At 47.5% G+C, this 26834-nt stretch overlaps 1 protein-coding gene across 2 annotated transcripts in view; it reads left to right on the forward strand.

Moving 5' to 3' along the window:
* The window catches only part of FoxP (forkhead box transcription factor P), a 442873-nt gene that overhangs the window by 34978 nt on the left and 381061 nt on the right, over positions 1–26834 (forward strand). Inside the window, exon 2 of one of the 2 annotated variants that reach the window (XM_050175910.2) lies at positions 13195–13258. The gene's annotated coding sequence lies outside the window, so the exon portion shown is untranslated. Of the gene's footprint in view, positions 1–13194; positions 13259–24903; positions 25181–26834 lie in introns of those variants that run through there. The other variant, XM_055069104.2, reaches the window with a different exon arrangement.

A 26834-nucleotide genomic window follows, 5' to 3' on the forward strand; every position in this document is an offset into this window, starting at 1 on the left:
AACGGTTCGCCAGCATAATAGACTGATGCTGTACCAATTAGAGTTTATGCGCATGCGTGGCACGATTGAGCAGCAGCCATGCCACTTTCCTTGCCTCGTGCAAGCTAGCGCTGTGAGACGATTGACGCGCGCGTTACTTCTCTCAGCAATAGATTTGAGCGTAAAATCGACAGCGTGCCGTTTTTTACCCGTTTCTTTCGCTGTCGAAGCTAGCGCTTTGAGACAATACGTGGCATTGCAACACCTTCGCGATCGACTCGGCTCGTAAAGAAACAGCTTGCAAAATTCACCGAAGTACAATAAATCGGGCGTCATGCCATCGTCTTGACACGTGCCCGGGGCCTTGCCATTGTCGCATGACACACGCTCGCGTCACGCAAACATTTGCTAGGCTTCCATGGACGTATCGCACCGTCTGCTAACGCTTTGCGAAAGCCCAAACTATGCTAGATTGCCAGCTAACTGTAAAAATTTTTGCGTACCATTGATTCCCACGGTGTGTGAAATCTGTATAGTTTTTAATTTATTGTTTTTGTTATTGCTGTACGTAGAGAGAGAATAGAATGTATTAGAGAGAAAGCAGAGAGCCTGACAGCCATAAGTTCTCTGGCTTGCCGCAATGCTCTGTGGAAAGGGGAAGAACAAAAAAAAAGGTTGTGGGCGAGCTAACGATGAGAACAGGCAGCAATATCTGTCCATTTCAATTTAAATATTTAAAGTGAGAGGTTACTCTATCATATGACTTCCTTCGCTTCGAGAAAGAAAGCTTTGTTTTAAAATACAGCGTCCCAATTAAAACAAAATTGTTTTGCACTGGCGTAGATAGAACCGCCTTAGAATGACAGATGCGAAACCATGTTTTCCGTGCTGCTAGCGTTAGCCTGCAGACGCCCATCTTACTGGGTGTGACCGTCCATGACTTCATGATTCTTACATGACTACATGACCCTTCAGCCATCATGAATTCATACAGACTAGCTGAATTCTCATTGCGTTCATGACTTGAAGATATCGTGTCGGAAAAGGTTCAATAAAGAGTAGTGTACTCACAAGTGCAAGCTCAGACCATACCGTCCCCTTCCTCCTCCTGGAAGGTCCACAGTGGCTTAATATTGTCATCTGCGGTCAAGGCTCAATGTGCGATATCAGCAAATAGCCATTCGCCCGACCTACGTAACACCCACACCCAGTGACTGTTTCGATGGTTAATTGGTTGTTTAGTGTCATTGTTTTCTTAACGAAGGAAAAGAAAAAGAACTGTGACCATTTCATCTGTTTTGTGTTCTGATGGATATTTGAGCTTGGACTGTCTCCTGACCCTACCTGCCAAATAATGAAGTAGAATAAAAAAAAAGAGCTTATCTTGCGCTAGTAAATGTGCTATATACTGACAGTGAACGGACGTGGTCGACTGTAGAGCAACAGGAATGCGCCGCAACTTAGATTACGCCTGCGGCAGTTTAATAGTGAGCTGTGTTGATCAGTATATGGCCAGGATGTGCACTATCAAAATAATTTGCAGGGGGCTGCACTGAATCTTGCAGGTCTCTTTATTTCTTTGTTGTCCTTCGCTTAAGTACGTTCCGCACTCACGAGCATTCTTTTCTCCTAGCCCTCCGCGTCGCTTGTTCTTGTTTATGACAGAACAAGCACACACGAAGGGGGTCCTCGTGCTGTGGAAGTGCTTTTCTTTTAACGTCTCCGGTTTCCGGCCTCTAGCTAGATTACAGCTTGGCCCGGCGCCGGCAGCGCTATCTCTCGGCTGACCTCTGACTCCCACCAGAATGACACCTCACCTCACCAGGGGTCACCTCCTCTAGCCAGTTCCTTCGTCTTAACCCCTCTCCGCGTTTCCCGCGTCAGCATCCGCTCGCACGTGAGCCGAGGCACCGAGGGAGAGGAGGACAGGTCACGTTGGATCACCTCCTATCGTCATGTTTACCAGTGCACACACACGCGTAGTACGTGCAGTGACTCGGCACACAAACGCGCACTGGTCTCGCGACGGTTGCCCGTCTCGAGCACTTCTAGGAGCCATCGTCGTCCAGAAATGCGGCACCGCCGAAGCGCCAACCTAGTTGGCCGTAACCGCTCCTACCTTCTACTACCACTACCACACCTCCCCCTCCGCTTCCCCCCCCCCCCTTTTCCTTCGGCCATATTCCATCCTCACGCCGTCCCGCCCCGCCTAAGCGCCACCTTTATTTACACGCAAATCTCGCCGGTCCTGGCGCCGCTACAGCACCACGCCATCTCCTCGAAGTTCGGGAACCGCCGTTTGGAGACGTGCCGTCGACTCGGAGAAGTGTAGTGGTCTGCTCTGGCGACCAAGGAGGGATGCGCGACTGTTGGGAAGGAGGGAGGGGGGAGTGGTATGCCTTTGGCAAGACTGGAGGGGAAGGGCCCGGAATTTGAGTACAAACACACGGGTACGCTGGCGGCGTGGCGGTAGAACGGTTTGTTTGCGCTCACTGCTTGTTTGACGGGACTGGGTTGTCGGGGAGGTGGGGGTGCAACGCGATTGCTTGCGTCGTCCTACTTGCTCGCTTGCCCGCCAGCTTTGCAACGCTCTCAGGCCGCAAATATGGCGTCGGCGTCTACTTCCCTCGTACATTATTTTCTGCCTTTTTTCTTTTTTCCTGTTATGCCACGCGTTCGTTTGCTGCGTTATACGTTCCGCAACTGCCTTCACTGCGATGATCCTCGCGCACTGCTGGCGGCGGCCCCGGACCGACACTGCTTGGCAGCTCCGTCGCATAGCCGTGTTTTAGCCCAGGGGTCACGCGCTTGCCGGTTCAGACTCGTTGTAGTAAGGAGAGAGCGGCAGAAGGTGGAGGCTGAGAAATGGGGGAGGAGGGGACGCAACGTTTAGGGTGACGCTAGTTACGAGCCCTTAGCCGCCAAAAAGAGGCGGCCGCCGCTGTTTTTCCGCGGAACCCGGTTATGAGCCCGTCGTTGTTGGTTTTTGTTCTGGGGCGAAAGATGAGTGGAAAGGGAGGAGGGGGGGGCGAGAGGGTAGCATTGCACCAGCCCAGGAAGCGGGGGCCACGGTTGAGTCCTGGACCGAACACAACTCACGTCGGCGGCTCGTCGGCTCCCTTATAGTAGGCGTCCCGCCAGTGTTTTCTGTGGGATTGCCTCAAGCGAGAGCCACTGTTGCACCACGAGGTGTCGGGCGCAGTGCACTGGGGAGAAGAGAACGCGAGGTCAACGAACCTGCGTAGCGGTGTTTCTCGGAAGAACAGCCAGGAACTGCGGTCGGGTTCGCAAGGTGTCGCAGTTTGCGCCCGAGGTCACGTGGCGTTAGGCTTAGTTCGGTGTCCGCTCTTTGTCACGGACCTGTTGCGTTCAGGATTCCAGTCGGTGTGTGAGGTGAGCAACGGTATATGACCGTCTTTCTGACGTAGCCGCCATCAGTTGTTGGTGCAGGAAGATCGTTAGAAAATTATTTGGCGGCCAATACTTCATGTGGCTGGTATATTGTTAAAAGCTGTGACGTCACCAAAAACGAAGTTGCTTGCAATGCGGAATGTCTTTCATCTTACACCGTTTCTTATTCTTTTTATATCTATCTTGAAAACTTAAGAGGAGCGCTCAAGCCAAGCGAAGCTCGCATCCTCTCAGGAACTGCTTGTCTGATATTTCAAGGAGGGAGTAGTGTTCTCGTATAATGCGAAATGCTTAGCCGTCGTCGTTGGGATGCATTAGCGGGAGCGCAGCCACGGCGAAGGTGCTCTTGATCGAATCAAACCAATTAATTGGCTGTATTATCTGTTTGTTTGCTTGTTTATTTATTTCTGCCTAAGACCCATGAACCGAATAATAGTCACCGCAGTCGACAGGCCTTTACACTAACTTAGACCATATGGAGCTCCTTCACTTGTAGCGAAGTGCCAGAGTAAATGGGCGCGTTTTGAAATGCGGTGCCCTAAATATGCAAGAGTCGCAGTTGTCACAAACCCTTGAACTTGTTCGCAGCAGCGAAAAAAGGTTGCCGCGCTATGTATTAACATAGCTTTGTATTTTTCATTCCATTCTTTTTAGGAATGCATACCGCACAGGCTTAAAACCAGCTCGTGCACATGTTCTAAAGGAAAATGGCTATAATATGGTTCAAAATTTGCAGCTGAATGCAAGTTCTTAATTGCGAACGAATGTTCACTTTGATCGTCGGCATAATTAACCCCACGGACCTGAAAATCTCCGCCTGCTGGTACAAAACCATTGCGTAAATAACTTATAGCAGCTATATTCCAGGCATCCCTCTTCCTTTTTCTTTTCTTCCTTCTTATTGTCTTTTGTCTCATTTTGTGACAAGAAACATTTCGGTGCTTTATCTACAGGAGAATTTTCGTAGCAGATAGGGCTGGCACGGTTTCTGCGCTGACATTCATCTGTGAAAAAAGAAGAAATTACCGCAGCTCAGCGCAAACTTATACATCAAACGTCGCATCGGAGAACGAAAACAGACTCATCTCACGCTTCATTAGGTCCAGCATTGGCTCGTTACTCATCACTTCATCTTTGAGCGTGAGAAACGAAATCATAACGGCGATGTCGTTGAGTAGGTTGAGCGCCTTCTTCTACGGCCGCCTGGCGGGGCTACACGGGGCAGCATTGCAGTGACACCTGGCGACAATGGCGTGACTCATAAGTGCGTGCATGATACGTTACGACATCTCCGGTGTAAAGCAAACACTCGACTCTGGAGAGATTTCGGAGCCGAAGTGGCTGGCCGCTCGGGTATATAACAGTTTGCGCGGCGCTTTAAGGGCGCTTAAACTTGCTTCGCGATTACATGAAAGGCATTTGAGGCATGATCAGGACACACGCATCTCACACTACCAATGGGGTGCACTTATAAAGTTTCGGCTGGCGCAAGTCGACTTGGCTTGTCGATGTCGGTTGGGGTGAGTGAGTCCCTTGCTATGCCGCATCAAACCGCTTATACAAGTTGTGCGTATATCTCGGCCCAATGCGATCCACTTGTCAAGGTACAGCCAACCACAAAAGTTCACGGACCGCGGCATCACGTAAAACGTTGAATTTCCGAGCAGCCTGTAAAAAGTAGCCAGTGAAACAGTGCATGCTATGTTGTTCTACATGTACCAGCAGCGGCTGGAAATGTGAACACCAGGCTCCTTTGTGAGCCTGCTGAGATATTAAGCTTTTTTCTCCGCTTCCTTGGTCCATAAAATTTTGTGGATGACTGTACATGTAAGCATTTTAATTAGTACATACTGCAAAGCCCGCGCTAGCCAAACGAACAAGCCACATACACGAAGAATCAGTATCTCCATCTGCATGCTTTCTTTTTATCCACGATGGGTGTCGTTGTGTTCTCCCTCTATACTACACTCGAGTTCGCGGGAACTCAACTGCAATGCCGTAGCCAGTGCTTCGAGGTAGCCGTTGTGGCAGTTGGGGACATCGGGCGGCATTTTTTCTTACCGCCTGCTTGTAATACGTTTCACGTTGTTCCCACAAATGCTATTTATAAAGATCTCACCATGTCCTCACGCCGAAACAACGCCTCCATGTGGCAATCGCGCCGATCGCGGGAAAGGAGTGAGCCAGATTTTTCATGGCATCACAACTCATCCACCACATGGGTATCTAGCCGAATAGAATCGAGTATTGTAGTAACTCCTTTGGGCCACTGTGATGATTGTGCGCTTCTTTTTTATCTGAAATGTAGGAAGTTCGCACTTTAACCCAAAAAGCTGACGAGTCAGAAATGTGACACCGGTATTTAAGAAGGGCGTTCCAATGCATGTTCTAAATGGGTGTTTTCTTTAGAGAATGTGGGGGAAACCAAAGAAAAAGAAGACTCTAACGTGACAGTATCGGCTTTTTGTTTCGATGTCCTTTCGAACTTTTCCCTTAGCACCACGGAGGCGATTGTACACACGACCCTCAGCCGTTTCGAAGCTCGCACGTTTACGACACATGTTTTGGGGAGACCGCGTTCTTGTGTGTGCTTGTTGTGGTCTGTCTGTTGGCGAGGCAAGCTCTGGCTGTATTGGACGCGGACCGTTGAAAGTGTGGGATTCCTCCGCTTCGGAGAAATAACTGTGTGACGAACGACGTGTCAGAGCTGACAAGATGGTGTGGTGCCAACCCCGCCCCCCCCTCCATGGGTACCTGTGAGAAAGAAGACGAAGAAGAAATCGCAAGAAATAACGGAAGCCTGTCTTTAGAGGCACACTACAGACTCTCCCGGTTAAGTGCGCGGAGGTTGCGAAAGATTTACGTGGTGGGACACGGGGCGTTTACGACGACTCATGCCTGCGGTCCCACCGGAAGACGCGACGCAGTACTGTCGTGGTTTTCGGCTACCGTGGGAGAGCATTCTTTTTTTTTTTTCTTGTTCTTCGAAGACTGCGTTCGTAAGCCAGCCGGGATACAGGTTATGCGTAAAAACACACTTTCGAGCAGGGAAGCAAGAGCACCGATTCCCGTTTTGCGCAGGAATTGTATGGCGCATGTGGCGGCGCGGTTCAAATTTGAAACTCTCCGCCGAAGCGCGGGCCATATGTGTATATACGTGGTGTTGTGTGTGAAACTTCGCGCCCTCGAAACGTGTTTTAGATCGTCTTTCTCTTTCTCACTTCATGAGGGGCTTCGTATTTCCTCAAAGTTAAACCACTGAATTTAAGTGTTCCCTTATTCTTTGTGCGGAAGAGCCAGAATATAAACACACAGGCCGATGTCATTTGTCCACTGCGAATCTAAGCATCCACCCAGACTTTGGTCATCATGGCCGTTCACAAAATCTGGGGGTTAGATTCGGGTAAATGCAGTATTCAGATATAAGGTCTTCCTTTACAAGTACTTTGTCAATTTCCGGCCACCTTCGTTAATAATGCTTAGCTTTGCTAGATAGTAATTGGCCGCCAGCTGATTTTATATATTACTCTAGCGCTTAAGTTGCTTGTATCATACCTGCCAGCTCTCCGGCAGTTTTCGTACACTTTACGAACTTGGACTCGTTTTACGATTTTACGAATTTTCCATCAATATTTCCGAAAAACACGTTCTGCTCGTGGACAAATACCGCTTGTCGGTCCCCGACCCAGTAGACCACCTCGAAAGGGGGTGTTGGCCTGTACCGTTGGAAGTCTTCTGATGGTGAAAGGATGCAAGAGTGTACTTGCTTCGAGCAAGTTGACACAAACTTCACAAGTAGGCGAAAATGGAGGAGGAGGAGGAAATAAGGAGAGAAGGCAGGGATGTTAATCAGAAATGCGTCTGGTTGGCTACCCTACTCTGGGATACGGGAAAGAGGGAATAGAAAGATAAGATAGAGAGAGATGGGGGAGGTGGGAAAGCGGCGGTGAGCTTGCGCACGCAGGCGAAGGGCCTGAGCGAGTCAAAGACGTTCACACAAGCCGGTAGCGCTCAAGAAAGACAATATTGCCTTCAGAGCTTTGTGGGCCAGCAGCACCCCAGTCACTGTAATCTAAAAACAATCTTCTTTCCCTTTAGCTGACGTGTTCGCAGTAGCTTGTGGATATTAAAATTCATTGGTTTGCGGGTATCTGCTTGTACCTACAACCTACAGGAGTAACAGAAGCCACTATACAGTATCGCGAAGAGTAGCGCTTAATTCTGAAAAAAAAAAAAAGCTTTCTTACGGCTGGCGGGAGCCTTACAGGGCATGCGAAACCTGAGCGCTCACCGGTGCTGCAATTAGTCGCATAAAACGTGCTGTGTGGCGAAGCACGTTTGCAAATTAGGGGGGGAAAAGATGTCTATTCTACGCATCGTCGCTTATTTTTTTTCCCCTTTGGGTCTGGCCGCATCTGAAACGAGGAATCGCTCGGCTTGTTTCTTTTTTTTTTTTTTCTCACGTTTTTGCCGGCGAACAACGGGCGTATTGGGGTCGAGCTCGGTGGCACGTGAAGCCTCTTTCACGTGATCGCTCCTACACAGGCGCGCTGGCCGAGGGTTGCTTTACTTACACGCTATTCGCCTTGGCTTATCGGGGTCGGCGGCGCGAGCTCTTAAACGTCGTCTCCTAGGCGTTTCTCCACGTCTCCTTTTGTTTCGCTTTATTGGCTCCGACCTGGCAGGCGCCTTGCATCGGGCAAATCGCTCCAAGCCTCCGGCATCGAAGGTCCCTTTTTATGGCCATTTTATGCACCGCAAACGAGCGGGAAGCGCCGTATTCTACTAAAAACGGCGTTAGAAAGCAGAAAAAAAAAGAACAAGGGTACGTAAGTAAGAAGAGAGGCACACTTCGAAAACGGTTGATCGTTTCCTTCTTTTTGTAACACAAGCTGTAGAAGGGAGCGGGGGGGGGGGGGGGGTTGCAGAGGGAGAAAGGTCAGTGTGCGTTGACCTGACGAGTCTGGCTCGTCTCGTCTGCTTTCGGCTTGTCTCGTCTTGCTCGAAGCGAGGAAGGACGCCACCCCCGAAAGAGGCTTATTACGGCCTCCTCCCCCCCCCCTCCCTTGAGGGTCGACCGAACCGATGCCGGGAGGTGACCCCTCGTGTATGTACGGCTGTTATAGAAGAGTCCAAGGTTGGGATGTGTCAATATGCCATTCCCACGCGGTGGCCCCTGCTGCCGCAGCGGCGCTACCCATACATACACGCATGCGTACCGGTTTTCTTATTCGTTCTGCCTAGTATACTGCAGTTATATCTGTATTCCCTTTTCGATTCCCTTTAAGGTTCTAATCCGCGCCGTCGCATCAATAGCAGCAAAACGATAAAACGATAAGCAGAATGGCGACTACGAGAAGCATTTAATGCATGAAATTTTTCCAGTTTAACTTGCGCCGAGAGGTTCATCTCTGGAAAGGTGACTATAGCGACTCAAATTGTTGCAAACTTGTGAATGGCGGTCGATATATTTAATTTGACTGTTTATATGCAAGATCGCAAGTGCAGGAAAGTATTCTTTGGTCTTTTTATGAAAACTGGAAAAGAAATACCGATACGGGTGGGCTGTTAACTAATAGTTAAACGCAGAAACTTCATGCATTCTTTTGTAAAGTTTGTTTTCTCACATAGTCAATATTTATGCAGTGAAGCAACCCCCGTGTTCTTACAGATCGATTCATGGTTTTTGGGCGTGCTCCTGTGCGTGTTTCAAAGAGTCTTCCTTTTCTATGATAAAAGGCTGTTAAAAAATAGTTTCGTAACAACTCAGGAAGGGCATGCGAGCTACTATGTAAGATTGTCTTGCAGTAGCTCTCGTATTGGCCCTTTGGCCAGATGTCAACGTTGTGTCAAAACGGAAGAGACACGCGTAGTACAACACGACGTCGGAATCTCCTTCGATTCAGAGAAATTGCTCACGTACCCGCTCTACAAAACACGAGCGCGTTTTCTCCATTATCTTTTTTTTTCTTCACCTCCGAACCACATCGGCCTACTAAGAGCAAAAATAAAGGCAACGACGATGAAATCGTAATTAGATACCAGTCGTTCGTGATCGCTGCCGGCTAATGTGCGCCGATACAACTCTGCTCCCCCCCCCCCCTCCAGCTCTTTCTCTTCAAGCCACGTTCAGCAGCGAAATGACAGTGCAGGCACGGTGCACGTACTTACTACGTATAAAGCGAAAAAAGTGGATTATACGTAAAAGAGGATGAGGGTGCAGAGATGGGGGAGGGAGAGGTACACTGGCGATCAAAAGCCAGAACGCGTTGGTCAAAATCGGGAACGATTGGCGTGAGAGCAGGGAAAGGGAGTGCTTGCAAGAGCATCAGAAGCAGGAGTGTTGCGTAGGGGGTTGGGGGTAGAACTTCGAAAGCTTGCGAAACAGGCGTTTCTGCAGACATTTCCAAAGCGAGAGTAACAGAAAGGAGGATCGTAACCGTTCCCTCTCTCTCTCTCCTGCGGTCCCCTTCTTTTCACTTTCGGGAAAGGACGTTGTTGTTTCCTATGGGCGCCGGACCAGCGCGCGCGCGCGCCGAGCTCGCCGCGTTTGCACGTCGATGGCGGTAGCGGCGGCATTGGCGTCGTCTGCGCTTGCGTCGTCTGCTATGCGCCTGCTCCCGCTTCAACTTTTTCTTTCTTCCCGGCTCTCTCGCTTTTTGAGAAGGGGAGGTTGCGCTGCGCGTCGGGGAGGCTTTGGTCGTTGTTTATTTCTCGCGGCCTGCGCTTGCTTGCTGCTCGCTAGAGGCGCGCGCGCGCGCGGTGCCTTATTACCGCCTCTCTTTTTTATACTACCCTCTCCCTCCCACTTCCAATGTCTCTCCCTTTCTTCGGCCCTTCCATCGCCGCAACCGCTGCAGCGCGCTCGCGGCAGCGTTTGGCGGAACGAAAAAGCAACGACGCCGACGATTGGTCGCCTCAACGCAGGGCTTCGTTGGGGGGAAAGAGAAAGGGGACGCGTCATTCTCATTGGTCCGAGACCGCCATCTTGTTTTGTTCGGGGGCGTCGCGATTGGCGGAAAAAAGCTGCTGCGGTGCTCCCGAAGGCGTCCGTTTCCTTATTTTTGTTTTCTTCTCGCTTTCTTATCCCTCTCGCGTTCCAAATTTCATTTCCTTTCTTTTTTTTCTTTCGCGTACCCGCCCTGCCGTACACGGCGGCGGCAACTTTCTTTTCATCGACGTGTTGTCGCCGTTGTTTTGTCGCTTTCTTCCCCGTTAAGGCAGCCGAGTTTTGGAGGAGCCATTGCTTCCCTCTTTCTTTCTTCCTTTCTTTCTTTGCTCCGATTTTTGCCGTTCACACGTCGCCTCTATTTATTCGTCGCAGCATTTCGATTGGATCGCCGAGCAGCACAGAGCACGCCTCGGTCGATTTGCATAGCACGTTTGGTCGGGGCCGACGATGCAGCAGCGGTGAAAAGAGCAGTTCTCGGGACACGACCTTACTGTTCAGCTTAACCTGTCGTCGCCTTTTAATTTTTCTTTTCTTTTCTGAACTTCTCGTTCAGTCTTTTCCCATAAATGTAACTGCTGGTCGAGTTTGTCTCGAGTGTCTAGACCTCAGTTTCTCCTGGCTCAGAGGAATGAAATGCATTGTTCTTCACGCATAATACTCCTCGTCCTAGACCGTACGCATGTCCTTCTTCTCGTAAGTCATTTGGCTAATGAGTTAGAACATACGCCTGAGCCATTTGTTTGATGAATGTTTGCAAACTTAGTTATACTTTCTGCAAGCAAAAAGTGTGCTCCCATTACAACTTACACTTATAAATGCACTCGTCCCTCAGTTTCTTACAAATAAGTTCACACCTGAACAGTACGCGTGAACGCCAAGTGAGAACGTAGGTACTCCTGAACATTTAGCATTGTTCACTGTTCGTACCTTAGCCGCTGTACGCGCAAAGTTTGCGCCAAGTGTATGTGCACCTGCTGTGCTATGCGATTTGCGCATTTGTGCGAAGTGTACGCTTTAGTGCAGCGTAATTTCCGTTTCTAACGTCCTAGTTTTATTCATCCTATTGTCTTTATTGTGGAAGCGTGAGGCGTGTGCTGCGGTTTTAATAAAACTACGGGCATCGAGCAATAAGGCGACATCTCCTAAACGACAACTTATTGAAAATGTAATCAACGTGGCTCATCGGCCCTGCTGTGAGTGACGTCTAGCTGTTTCGTTATATATATATATATATATATATATATATATGTATATATATATATATATATATATATATATATATATATATGTATATATAAATTGTGGCTTTTATGGCAAGCAAAGGGATGTCCGCTCGAGTAATGTTACGCGTAACGCCTATTCAATTAAAATAACAAAAATTTTATATACTTGACGACATGAAACGACTGATACACCCGTTAGTTTAGTGTAGAAGACGGCTTAATTGCACACCTTCAAGAATTTCGTTGCCCCGAGACGCAGGAAACGTTCTTCACCATCAACAACCAAGTGGTCATGTGGGTAACTCCAAATTTGAATCTAACAGGACGCATTGCCCCTTGTGTGGCTTAATGCTGATTGCAACTGCGGAATGGTGTTGCCTATCGGAGACCGTCGTTGAAGCCTATGCTGCCTGTTCTCCAATGTAGGACTCTTTCGTTTCAGTAACAATAGCGGGACAAGGTTCATCCGTAACATTTCTTCAAAACTAGCCGACTGAACTGCGCATATATACAAGCACCGATCCTTCATTCAAATATTGGAAACGAGATAGACAAAGTATAACTTATGCCTAATTATCCACACTATAAACATTACCGTTTCTCACACGTGCAACTTTCAACTCATCTTGTCTCGTGAGCTTTCACATGCTACTGAAGTGCTTCTGGCATTTTTGGTCATTTTAAATCGTCCAAGGAGACGCCCAGTTAAACGAGTGCCTTTTGAAAATTCGTAAAGTGTTCATGATACCGTAGTAGCTTTAGGGTACCAGCTCAATTCTAGCGAAGGCGCCGTCGTGCTGCCTTGCTGTCTACGGCGCATGCGCGGCCAGCGCATGAAGAAGGGTTAGAGGGGCCTCCGGAGACGCGCAGTTCGTTTGGCTGCAAAAAATAAAAGAAATCGATCACGCCAACTGGACACACCGTCCCACTCTGCTCCACTGGCTTTGCCGGAGCCGGTGCGGCATTCTGGCTTCCGCTGCTGGCAGATACGCATTGTGCGCACACAGGGCTAGCATCCCTGCTTTACAGCGGTGCTCACAACGTACCATGGTATGTTGCGAGATGATGTGGCGCACGCCAGTCTGAGCAGAACGCGTTGTGAACGTCAAGCTCATAACTTCGTGAATTGCTTTATTTGGTCGCCTACTATAACGCCGGCGGTTTCGCGTCGATCTCATCTCGCGCGCCACAGAAGTGCGATGACTACGTCGCTGTTGGAGTTGCTCCTTATCGCTCCAGCTTTACCTTTAAATGCCTCGCCGTCGAACTAAAGGGACGTTTTCATTTTATTTATTTATTTATTTATTTATTTATTTATTTATTTATTTATTTATTGTGCAATGAACGCGCTGACTTTCTGTATCTGTAGAATAAAAACAGATTTATATTTACTAGTTTACATCTGTTTGCATTGGTGCTTAAGCTTTACTTCCCACCGCCTTTTTTTTTTGTATGCGTAATTGATTGGAGGAGATGTCGGCACCTTTAATAGCGCCGGCTACTCCGCTTTGCAGGGCAAGAAAATCTAAAAGCGCGGCGAAAATATTGCGACACTCAAATATCGCAGACATTGGCGAAGCTCCGCACAAGAGTAAAAGAAGTCTTTCTTTTTTTTTTTATCTTTTCCAGTGAAACAGCTATCGGATCTTCACCATGGCTGAGGACTGGCCCTTCGCCTCGCTGAGTTAAGAAGGTGAGTTCAGAGCTGTTGACTTCGTGGCGGGTGTGCAACCTCCACGCTGTCTTACGTGACTGGAGGAACATCAGAAAAAGGAATTACCTATGTCAGTGGCTTTTTTTATTTTTTTTTTATTTTTTTTGTCACTTTTCTCTCCGCTGGTAGAGATTTCTCATCTCTGTCGTTCCACTGAGCACACAAGGCTCTGATCAAGCCGTCGACGACTATATCTTATCGTGAACGTTCGATACTCCTGCTGGGTGAATCGACGCTTATCTGCCCTCGATGTTTTTGCAACGACGCGTTACACCGAAGAAATTGTGCCGAAGAGAACAGAACAAGAAAAAGAAACAAACAATAAGACCGTGAGCTGCCTCTACGCGTCGACGCGGGCGGCGAATTCTTGGAGCTCGGTTGTATAATTTCTCCTGGCAGTGTCGGCTCACATCAAGCTCTATCTTTGCACCGGCACCGGAAACCCGCAGTCCTTGTTCTCGTACGGGCTAGCTGTAGTCTACATCACCCATTGTTCGTATTTGCTACTATAAGCTCACTACCGTACGGCAGTACTTCCTGCACGCAACTTGAAATTACACCCGCCGTGGTTGCTCAGTGGCTATGGTGTTAGGCTGCTGAGCACGAGGTCGCGGGATCGAATCCCGGCCACGGCGGCCGCATTTCGATGGGGGCGAAATGCGAAAACACCCGTGTACTTAGATTTAGGTGCACGTTGAAGAACCCCAGGTGTTCGAAATTTCCGGAGTCCCCCACTACAGCGTGCCTCATAATCAGAAAGTGGTTTTGGCATGTAAAACCCCATACTTTTAACTTGAAATTACGAACTCAAAGGCACTTCCTCCGTTGACGACTGCGGATACACTGAAAGTATACCGCAGAGTGACAGTGTCCAAGCTCTAGATACGCCGCAGTATGTGTTCACAAGACCGGCCTGTAATGCGCCTAGAGCGCGGCATAACGTAATGTAAAGCTTCATTGCGTACGAGCCACAACTACGACATCGGCCATGTTTAGCGCCGCAAAGTAATGCTCTAGCGCGAACCCTCGCATATGTATTTACATCTTTTGCTCTAACTTGCCAAAATATAATTCGATATCCCTAACTTAACGCTCAGCTAAGCTACAGCGCACACTATAGTGAGCCTTATTCATATCCACACGCGTTCAAGCGCTGTGAAAACAGTAGGTTGGTGTGCGTATGAAAGCTCTCAAGCTTGAACCAACCCAACGCAACCTGACGGGTCCACAGGTACCTTTTTGTATACGCCAGGGCGAAATTGTCATCCTTTTGGTTATTCAACGTTTCCCATAGCTTTCCCCGTGAATAACGGAAAGTTGTGTTTTTACTGCCCACCATCTCCGAGAAATGCGGGCACATTTCGAAATCTTACATTTTAATCTTTCATGTTGCTACAAAACTAAGATTTAGATTGGTACGTCTTGTTTACTGCGGTGAAGCAAGGAACGGTTACAGACGCACGAGGCGGATATACGAGCTCTGATTATGAACTTACACCGGCTATTTCCTGTAGCAAAGTCGCGGGTAAAGTATCATGTTGTAATTGCAATTGAAGTACGATGTGAAAAAGAAACAGCAACTGTGACGTGGATTATCGCTGGGGAGCGTCTGCGTCGTATCTGCCGTATATTTTATTCTTTCGACGCAACCATTGCTTAGGTTCAAAAAGAAACACGCTACTACAACGTATGCTCCTATATTTCTCGTGATGCAAGCACCCTCAATGTTAGCATAGGCGCCTTTATTCCCCCCCCCCCCCCTCCTATAGCTACAGCCATCGTTCCGAGAAACGATAGAGACCACGCGGTGCGCCGCACTGTAGCGTTTTCCCCGACGTTTCTAAGTGCCGCTACAGTCTCGGATGAGATAAGTTTTTCTATGTGATCTCCGACTTCAATCATCTGCCCGGTCGGCTGGCCACTTTCACTGAAGCAGAAAAGTTGCTTCTAGTTATCTATCGTATCGATAGCTTTCATCTTTTTTCCTTATCTGCTGTTTGCTGTCGTGCAATACTTCTTCCCTATGCTTTCCGTGTGTTGTACTCTAGGCTGATATATTTAGGAGGCGCAATCGCGGCTCCACGTGCTGAAGTGTGACTTAACCTTGACGATTGGCAATCGTAGATACTGCGGCTGTTTATCCGCTTGGCACTGTGGACGGTTGATAACTTACGGATGAATAGCGTTTGAGCAGATAACGAGACACCTGAAGTTGGAAGGGGTCATTGTTGCTGACTTAACTAATTTGCACATCGGGCTACGCGCCACCAGCGCTGAAGCTTCGCACGCCGACTGCAGCGCCGTAACACAGCCTAGCGGGCGAACGAAACAGTTATCAGTAGTGCCGCATGCTGCGATTTAACGTGGGCAAAATTACCGCTCATCTTGAGGCACATGTGTCCAGCTCCTTTGCCGACTATGCACCGGCTTGCTATAGAACGTTGATGCGCATGCGCACCTCTCAGCGCGCGTGACAATGGACAGAGCTTGGCTGCGCGCCTAGGGCTGAAACGAACGTTGGTAGAAGGCGCGCTTCTTTTAACGTTCGAAATGTCCCGCCGTTTTCCGTGGCGTCTCTACCATGTACCGTCAGCGTAGTTCAGTTGCCCACTCAAACTGCCGTAACGCCTTCTGGCGAGCGCCGGTTCCCCAAATGGAGTGAGACTGAGAAGAGACTGCAACGGATTTTTGCTTGAAGGTTCTATTCGAAGTACAGTTAGTGCGCACCAACAATCGTATACACCCTTAATCTCATTTCACGTGTCGGCGATTTCACATAAACTACACTAAGTCAAAAAATTTTGGTGCGTATGTTCCACTTCGTGGAACTTATCTGAGACGACATTAGGTGTGATATACAGTAACAGTGCGGGGCAAGAGGCCCGACGCAAGAGTTAAGAGACGACGCTCAATGATATTCGTTCCACGTATGCGCTCAATTTCGCAAGTGGAACCCTTTCGCAAATGTGCCCCACTTATTGGCACCTATCTGAAAAGAGATTAAGGGTGTATCGACCGACTACCGGCTGGTGGCGATCACTGTAATAGATATCAACTGCCATATTGGTTGTCGAGACGACTGCGACCTTTCAAGCACTTATTACTCCTTCTAGGAAGCTATAGGTCCTCGTATCCTTCGATGGTGTCTATGTATGCGCGTACCGCACATTTAGGGCTCATTCAAACTAGGCCAACGCGACATCGATTTCGGCCTGCCGACTGTCGGCGACAGCGTTTTTTTTCCTTCGTGTCGGCACCTCTGTCACACTGTACCGACGCCGAGCTCTCCGCCGACCGTCGGCACAATGTGACAGAGGCACCGACACTAAGGAAAAAACGCTGTCGCCGACAGTCGGCAGACCGAAATCGGTGTCGTGTTGGCCTAGTGTGACTAAGCCTTTAGGTGTCAAAGGTGTGCTAGACTATACGCAGTGTACACATATTTCAACCTATGTTTACCTATAAACTCATACTACTAAAGTGCTTCAGCGTGGCTCCTTCGTCTGTGCTAGTTCTTACATTACGACTACTGCCACTCCACCACCGGCTCCGCCAATGTTTCTACTGCATCTGCGACAACTACTAATACGACTGCTGCTGCTCCAAATACACAAGCGGCTTACGCTGCCACAGCACATGCTACCTCCGCCAATTAGAGCCTCCTCCCATGCATTGGCTGCCACTGATGCGCTGGGACGTGCTAGGCACATAAATTTTGTCGATGCTCCGCAGCCAATCACAAAATGTACGATCGGAGGCGCATACTATAACCAGGAGTGCATTATTAATGCAAGTCTGCGGGGACGCGTATGGCGTTATCGGGAAAAGTACTCTGAGAGAATACATGCTCGGTAAAACATGCGCCGGTCCCGACGCGGGCTTCGAGGGATCCTGAAATTTCTGCGTAAGGCGGCTAATTTCTAAAACGACCACCGCGTCGCTCCTCACTTCGCATACTGAAAAGTGTTAACGTTTTTTTTTCGTTGCGCAGCATGAGTGTCGTGCATCCACAAACCCATCATTTCTCTTTACCTCGCTAGAACAAGCGTTTGTCTCTTTCGGTGTCAAACGCCGATATTGTGGAATAAAAAAAAAAATATCATCGTGAGAGAGAGAGAAAAGTGCACGGAGTAATGAGTACGTGACTGAAAACAAAAGAACACCGAGTAAATGTCCGAGTAGTGAACCGTTCAACCGTGACGTCATGGTTCAGGCGAAATCTGGGAACAAAAGGGTTGAGCACGACGACGGTGCATAAAAAAAATGGAAGCTTACGTAGTGTTTAAAATAAATGGAACGAGGAAACGGAAGAAAACACCGCTCATGTGAGAAGAAAAAATACAGGTATAAGAAAGGAGGATAGAAAGAAAGGTGCAACGGGGAAGGCGGGGCTCGGTAAGGTGCAATGGGAAAACTTTTCAGCCGCCATTGCGAGAAAAGGGGGCCGGAAAGGAGGCGAAATCTCCCCTGACAGCCGTAATAACTTGTCCCGGGCTCGTGTCTTGAAGTAGCACCTCACGCTGGAAAGGAGGAAGAGACGCCTGAGTAGGGAGCTAAATCGAAAAGGGGGAGGCGGGAGAAAGGGCGCGTAGAGAAGTGGGCAAGAAGGCGATCACAGCTCCTTCATTCGTCCACGGCATCCCTCTCGCGGAATTCGGGGCAACAACAACTCCGGACTGCCCCCTCCGCGCAGTCAAGTTGCGGCGTGCGGAATGCGCGTTTCGCGGACATCCCGCAAGTGAATGTGAACCGCAAGTGAACCATCGTCTGCGAGTACTGCAGCGTCATTGAATGCTTCCCCTGACCACTGAACACTCGTTTCGGGCTTATTATTAGGCCAAGTGACGAAATTTCAGCGCAGCGAAGAAATTCCAGCGATCGGCGTCGATAAATCGGCACCGCGGGAAACGGAGCCTGAAGGCACGGCTTGACCATGTCGCAAACTCCAAGGTACACACTCCGATCTACGACGGGACTTTCTCATTCGGTGCTTGCTTCTCTTCTTTTCCGGCTTCAGTTTGACGTTGTGCTGTGGAGAATTGGCGAAACGTGTCCGTTGTCCATTTCGCACTTTCTTCGAAGCGTCTCTTCACTCTAGTCATTGACGATTCGCCATGAAATGCGTTCCGAAAAACCGTTTTTGCTGCCGTAAAGGTATCCTGGCTGCTTTAATTAGCCACACAATTATAATTCAGCATCCTATTTGTGCAAAACGTTTTCTTACGACTAAATTGCACGGAGCCTCTGTCTATAGCTTGATATTCATTCAGGTACAGTCAGCCATAGTAAATCAGTACCAAGGAAATGCAGGTTCTCGACGTGTGTGGTGAACTGTACGTACCCTCGACGATGTGTCGCTCTGAAGTGAAGAAAAGATGCTTTGGAAGCTCGGGCTTCGGCAGAAACCGTGAAGAGCCGCACGGTCGTTATTAACGAGAAAAAATGGAGTGCATCAACACGTCATCCCCTGTTTGCGAAACTGGACTTTGCTACGACATGTCGAAAGTTGTTTCTGACTTAGCGACTGGGTGCCGCGATGACTATTCGTGTGCAACGGGGCTCAAAGACTGTGACGAGACTGACGGACTATATGTGTGCTCCTCTCTGGACTTCTACCCTGATGCAGGTTGTTCGGCGATTGGTGGCAGTCACTTCAGGTGGGTCATGTGATATCTGCATCTGCGAACGTGGTAATGTCTGTATACGTGTAACAGTCGTTTCAGCTGTGTTGAGATTTATTTTATTACCGTTTTTAATGAAAATGTAGCGGGGATAAAACGGTGATTATTTTTCAGTGACACATCACAACCAGTGTGAACGACTATAGAATGTGCACGTAGCTCAAGGTTAGCAGATAACTTTTTATCTGAAATCTAATGCGTCAAGCGCTCGCAAATAAAGTCAGTTCTCACAGTATTGGAACGTATTGTTGTCTAAGTCGGCACTATCGCCGTTTTGGATATATATTCCATCACTCTTCTGCATGGCTAGGTTCAGTTATTTGCGCACTTGCGCTTTCGGACAGGGTACTTTACGCCTTAGCACTGAATGAAAGGCATTTTTACACCAGCGCAACTATCCTTGTTGAACTCTGCCGTTTCGTGGTATGCACCGTAACTAGTTGAACCTTTCTTATACAACCGACTAGAAGATCACCTATGTAACAACAAACATTTTCCAAAGTTGTGCCAGCCTTGTAACCAAAGTGAAGAGCCCTTTTCACAGTTCAATGGCAGGTCTCGATCGCAAACCTGTATCAGTTGATTGTAACACCAAACTTCCAGATAGCCTTCCAAGACTTTTATCCTTCGTGACGTTCCCGTGTGAAGGACTGGCTTCTGCGCACTCTACACGACGTAACACACGTGAACCGACGAGACCTGAACTTCAAGTACCCTGTTAAAATTGTTCGTTTTGCAAGCAACTTGCGCTGCAGAAAAACAACGAGTTGATTTAAGGAGACGAGCAAACGCGCCCATATACGGGTATACAGTAATTGTACTCAGACCTAGTCCGCACATATGTACACGCGCACTTATAAGACGTGTGCGCGAATTTAACATATTCTAGTGAGAATCATTCAGCGGAACACATCTTGAACTTCTAATGGTAAACCTGCAGAAAACCTGCCCTCAGTATGGCCTCACCGGCGACGTTGTCGTATGCTCCTTTGACATAGAGAATAAGGGCCACTGACAGGCGCTTGAGGCTTGAGACCCTGTGCATCACCCCACGCGCACTAAGTCCTCACTCTCCCTCTTTTCCTCTTTCTATCCCTTTCCCTTACCCCCAGTGTAGGGTAGCAAGCCGGGCGCTCCTCTGGTTGACCTCCCTGCCTTTCCTTCTCCTCTCTCTCTCTCTGCCATGAAAATGATTTTTTTCTTTCATGTTTTAAGAAGCAAAGAGAGCGCTCACTTGACAGTGTAGTACAACAGTAAATTCTCTAACTTGCAGCCCATCAGCGCCTCTTCCGACCTACTTGCAGCAACTTCAAGATTTCCCTGAGTGTTCGGAATATAAGACGACGTCAGAACCGCAATATTGGACATTAGCAATCAACCTCTCTATAGTGGCCGAGATCGTGAATCAAACGTCGAAACACCCTTTTCTGCCAGTATATATCTGATTTCTCTAAAATCAAACTAGAATGTTCTCAAGGAGGTGAATTCTGCACTCCTGGCCTCACATCAACATGCAGCGAAGCTTATCTTTCGTTTCTCGTTTTGGTTTTTTATTGTAATTTTGTGGCCGGCGAGAAGCACGGAGCGAGCGCATTTCGTAACACCGCGTTTTGGCCCACGATGAGAATGTGAGTAAATTTCAGCTGTTCGAATTCTTCCCGAATTTATGACGTCATCGCGGCGTCGGGGTCAAGACGCGCTCGATCCACCGAATTTTTTATTGCCCTCGTATTTAACCCCACAAATTCCAACATTGAGATTCGTCTACAGTTAAAACTCGATCTAACGAAACCCAATTTTACAAAGTTCCCAATTTAACGAAGTAATACGCATTCCCCGGCAGGTACTCATACAGTTCGATGTTATAATTCACTCGAATTAACGAAACAAGCTTAAGTAAAAAAATAAATGAGTTTAGAAAGCGGTGATTTCTTTCTGATTTTGACACAGACGAGTTCTTCTTCGAGCGTGCACTCTAAAGCTATCGGGTTAAAACATATAGGCGCCGTGTTGACATCCGTAGCTTTATTTTGACGAGGGTGCATGCCACGCCCATGCACGGAACAGCCGGCTCAATACCGCCACGGTAGGGGCGATGGTGGTTGCTTTCGTTATTTCATGGTTTATGCGACAGATGGCTGGATTAGCGGCAAATAGAATGCTGTTGTAGCCTTTGCGTGTCGCTACGTTACAATTTTAGATTTTGAAGGACCAAAAAAAATTTATTTCTTGATTTTACGAACTTCCTCATTTAACGAAGTAATACGAGCGTATCGTCACTTCGTTAAATCGAGTTTCAACTGTATACTGTGCGAATGTATATATATATATATATATATATATATATATATATATATATATATATATATATATATATATATAGTATACGATAGTAATTGCAGCGTTATATAGTATATTAGCGTATCATATTCGATACTCTATATACGATACCTCAATATTCTAATTTCACCACTGTAAACTTAACGAGAAGCCCGTAGTAGCGTTACTCATGCATTCGAGAGAATTTTCACTTGTGGATAGTTCAGCAAAGATAAATAAAAAAATAGTCACTTACCATGATAATCAATTTGTATTCACTTTTAATTTGTTTGTTTGTTTGTTTGTTTGTTTTACGAACGTATACTCGCCATGGTAAGAAATAAATGTGAAGAAGTCCTTACTTTTTTTTTTAGATGTGGAATGGTATTTCGTCTTTGCGGGGTTAATAGCGCCCATTTGCTCAATGCTATGATCGGGAGTACGGAAAAGACAACATCGCGTTCTATTATTGCAGTCGCTCTCACAGGACAGCGGTCGAATTAGGCGCGAAGTATTCTGCGTTGAATCTTTCTGTGATGCCAATCTCCTGTGCACAGAAGGATGTTACATTTTGGAGCGTTCGAGGGACGCACGTCAAGGCCGCACTGAGTGTATCGAGCACATGCATAGCACGTCGAGCCGACCTGGAGTGCTTGTTGTGTAAGAGCACACGGATAATGCCCGTTAATGAGAGCAGAAGGGTTATCACTCGTGGATCTGCAACTGGCGCCTCGTCACTGAGAGGACTGTCTGTCTGAGTATGGCCAACACGTTGCGACCCCTTTGCAAGCGATGCGAACGTCAGAGTATAGCGGCAGACAAAGTCACAGAACCGCTGCAGTGCTTCTACAGATGCGCGCCAGCCTGTACGACCACGTGTGGTGAGCTGAACGACAAACGCTTGGTTGCGTGCCCGTGCAAAAGTCATTTCATTCCATTTTACTTTCCTGCTTCAAAGAGCAGTGGACCTCGGGAAGAAAAGCCGTAGCTTGACAAGCTCTCGAGGTCCGCAAGCTTCGTTGACACCATCGAGCATGTGGTGTCATTGTCAACAATGACACCACATGAACTTTTCACCTGCCCTTTCCCCAGTGCAGGGTAACCAATCGAGCTCAGCCTGGTTAAACGTCCTCGCGACTTTCACTTTTCACTTCTCTTTCCCTATAACAGGTCCGTAAGTTTGAACTGTGCAGAACCAAGTGAGACTACAAATTATTTCTTCAGGCATTCTTCAAAGAATTTCTACGACATGGAGTATCGACGAGTATATCTGTGACAAGTATGCGTCGTCTTCACCATAGCTGAAATACGCGCGGAAATCGGTCTGTTTCGTCGCTGCGTAGAAAATAGAAGCCGCGGAAAAATGAGCGAAAACTGCTTTCGAAACTCTGTCGTCTCCGCTTCGACCGCTCGAAAGAAAACAAGCCTTCTTGAATATTGAATAGACTTAACCTGACGACATTTTCCTTTTTTTTTCTTTCGTCTACAATGTTTTCGCACTCTTACAGTCGGCCACGTTTCTCGAACGCAGCCGGCCTTTTAGTTTAGCTAGTATATGCTAGAACGTTGCTTTTCTATTTTGCTTTCTCGGTCCCCTCTTTGTTGTTTTTCCAAGTCGCCGTCTTCTAGGAAGCAGGTGCAACGCATCAAAACGTCTGACAACAGATGCAAGCATAAAATGTACCCCGGTCGACTTGTTTACAATGTCTGGCGTCGGACCGGAGACAAGACAACCAGGCTGTTACATGGCCTCCACACAACGGGGTGGATATGTGTTCAGTAATACTTTGTCTTCGCCGTTCCCCCGTTGCGGCTTGCGGTAGCGCTTTCTTTTGAATGCATAATTCGTCTCGCCATGAGAATGGACAACACGTTTCCTTTGTCTGTCTTTTTGTTTTTTCTCCCTACCTGTTCGACGTAAGCAGCGTTGTCGACTCCTGGCCGGTCTCGAACTGAGACACGTGAGAAGGTTGAACACACGGAAGTGTATATTATACCGCCGTTCCATGTCTGGCCGTTAAATATTAAATGTCAGAAGCTGGTTCGCCAAGAAGCAGGCGAACCGCGAAGCATAACAAGTTTGACGAAAGGCTTTAAGCAGGTGCGTTTCGATAGGTCACGTGTCTCTAGGCCTGTCGAGAACTGAAGTAAATTGAAGTTTATGAGAGGTTTTTCCCAAGTTTGCGACGTCACCTGCATCATCATATGCAAGGCGGGATTGAACCCTCGAATTTATTTATACCTCCCTGTTAAAGAAGGGCCGATTTACTCAGTGCATTTTCCACGTTACTATATGAATTTAAATGGGAACATATGGGTTATTGTGTATATTGAAATATGATGCCGGCTTATGGATATCGCATATACGGGATATGGTTGAGTCTTGCTGCAGGTTTTGAAGTACATCTTTTTGAAGTACATCTTTTTGAAGTACATGTTCCGAAGTCTACGAATGACGCCGGCTATTGATCTCTCTCTCTCTCTCTCTCTCTCTCTATATATATATATATATATATATATATATATATATATATATATATAGAGAGAGAGAGAGAGAGAGAGAGAGAGAGAGAGAGCCGACGTCATTCGTTGAAAACGCGGAAGTGTACAGGGTGTCCCACGTAACTTGAACCAAACGTTAAAAATATGCCGATGCCACGCAGCTGGACGTAACCGCCGTCGCTTCGCGATAGTTAGATTATTTCTTCCATTCCGCCTAATTACATGATCAGTCTTCATTGATTAATCAACTTCTACAATATTATTAGATGAAAAGTGTCAATGAGAAAATTGTAGAGCAACATGAAAAGCTCCCCACACAGCTTTTTTTCGCTCGAAACGCGCCACATAAACGCGTTTTTCCGAGCGTGAAAGAAGCCCGCGAATGCACGCAAAGTGCTTCGAGCGGCCAGTCGCGCGGCAATTTTGCGTGTATTTGGGGGCTTAAATATGAATGTTTTTTTTTTCTTACCACACTGATCATAAATGTTGAATACGAATTGCGGCAGTGGTCTCTGAACTGTATCTCTTTCTCTTTCTACACACACGCACACTCACACGCGCGCGCACACATACACACACATTCAGAGACCACTGCTGCAATGCGTGTTCAACATTTATGATCAGTGTGGCAAGAAAAAAGATGTGCATATTTTATAGTCTACGTGTACATCGCTTGTGCCACATGTCAGCAGCTCTACACCGCATTGTCTCAGACTCTTTCAGTCGACGCACGGCCCGTTCCGAAGCTATACCGCATCTAATCTTTTGTTGCGCCTGTCTTCGACCTAGTCGTTTGTGCAAGCGTCGCAAAAAAGTAAGACGCATAAACATGGCCTATAGGCTTTTCAAGCAGACTAGAGAAAAAAATACAAAACAAGGAGACCTTGACAACACCTCATGACCACCTGTTTTCCGCTTCGGGTCTAGCTAATGCTGACTAGCTTTGTATTCCATTCTTGTTTTGTTTTGTTTTTTCAACTTCTGGTTAAATCTGCTTTCGTTTCGAAACGAACTCTATGTACGTGCCTTTTGTGCGCGACGGTTCGCCTGTCTTTAATGGCTTTTTGTTCTTTCGTTGTTGCGCTGCTGTTGGTCCCCTGTTGTTATTTGCCGCCCGCGTCCCCAGCTTTTAGCCGGTCTGCAAGTTTAGCGCCGTCGTCTGCTGGCCGTCGTCTGCTCGTTTTGTTGTGCAGGCGGCACCGTCTGCAACGTGTCGTTTTTGCGTCGCATACAAGCGCTTTCCTGTACACTTCACGAAGTGTACGGCTACGGCCTGCGTATCGTGCAGAGACATTTCTTTAGTGTAAACTACCGCATGTGAACTCTGCAGTATTCTGTTTAGCATCGAGTCTCGCTGTGAAGACGGCAACTGGGGGTCACGTGAGGCTATCGACGGCTGGTAAGATTTTTATCTTCCACTTGTACCAGTTATAGACTTTCACCATACGCAATCGCACTAACACAGCCAGCGCTTTGCGTTGGGTTCGGTCGGCTGCATTAGGTATTTAACGCCGGTGCTTCGAGCCGAAGACATACAAGCACGCCTACATAACAGCTAACATTTACGCCGTCCAGAAACGTCTGTCCTTATGTATTTTGCAGGAGTCTCGGAATTTCTAACGGAGGCTGAACTACGCCAGCCTGTTGAAGAATGCGGCAATATCAGATGCGAGTTCGTGACATTAACTAGTTCATTCTTTTTGTCCCTGATTTCATCCACGTAAAGATTGTCATAGCTGTTTAAGCTCTATTGCTATAACTCTTTTAAGAATAGCAATTTTAAACAAATTGTTGGGTTCGATGTATCACGACCCCGCTGATCCAAAATACGCCAACCTACGGGTTGGGCGGCACGACAACCCGTGAGAGAGAGAGAGCAAATGATAAATGAAAGGTAGGGATGTTAACCAGGACTGAGCCCGGTTGGCTACCCTACACTGGGGAAAGGGAAACGGGGACGGAAAGATTAAAGAAAGAAGAGAAAGTCCACCGGGGATATCGTTCAGTCACTCAGTCCGGATCACAGACGCTGACTCAATCCTGTATCTTTCAAATATCGCAGCAGCGTTTTTGTGGCCTTTTGTAGCTGCGATATGCGAGGCCATGGTCCCAAGATCTTGTTCAAGGTGAACGGTTTTCTATCTAACTGGTTGAAAGCTGTGCAGAGTTCTTGACAACCCGTAGGTTGTCAAGCTGCCTATGGGCAAACGAAAAAAAAAAAAAAACAAGAACACTAGATTGCAACATGTTTCAAGGTTTTTCAACTGTACGTACAAATCGAGATCGATTTCCGGCTCCTGAACCATAACAAAAGCAGGTTGCGCGAGAATAGTCAAACGAACGTCTAGCAATTTACGCAAACAATTTTCTCTGCCTAGTGGAAAAGCCTTTAGCAATATTTATCAAACTCGTGCAATTCCGAACCAGGCCACTGAGCTCTTTCGTTTTTTCTACAAGAATGCTGCCCAATATTTACAACTGAGTCGCACATTCAGAATGCACTCGGGAACTTTTGTTTCCAAGGCAACTTACAGTGCGCACTGCAGATGCCACTGATTGAAGCGTTCCATATTACAGACAGCACTTATTGCGAGTCGAGATATCCCTATTGCTAATGGAACGTGGGGAACCATTTGTATGCTGAAGTTTTATTTTCGCTTGCAGTTAACGGTTGTTATTCGCAGACATATCTCTAGCGTCATACTCGGCTTCAGCGCCTGGATAAACAAGCAGCTTCAAGGCCTGACAGTTCGCCTGTATGAAAGAAAGAATGATGAGGTAATAAGCAGATATCTTATACAGATATCACTGTACGCAAAACAACAACAAAAAAATGTCTGTTTTTGAAGCAGCAGCTGCTGCAATATTCCGCGCTCAGCTCGACGGCCTTTGCTGTTGACTCGCATAGTTCATTCTTATGTTGCTCCCCACGTGATCGTCCACTCCACTCACAAAGTTTTTTTTTTCTTTTCACTTATTATTCATGCCTTCGATGGTATCGAGACCACTTAAACCATTTACGCCGTGTTTCCACGTCCCTACTACATTCGTCG

The sequence above is a fragment of the Dermacentor andersoni genome, chromosome 9 (assembly GCF_023375885.2).
Source record: "Dermacentor andersoni chromosome 9, qqDerAnde1_hic_scaffold, whole genome shotgun sequence".
Classification (NCBI taxonomy): Eukaryota; Metazoa; Arthropoda; class Arachnida; order Ixodida; family Ixodidae; genus Dermacentor; species Dermacentor andersoni.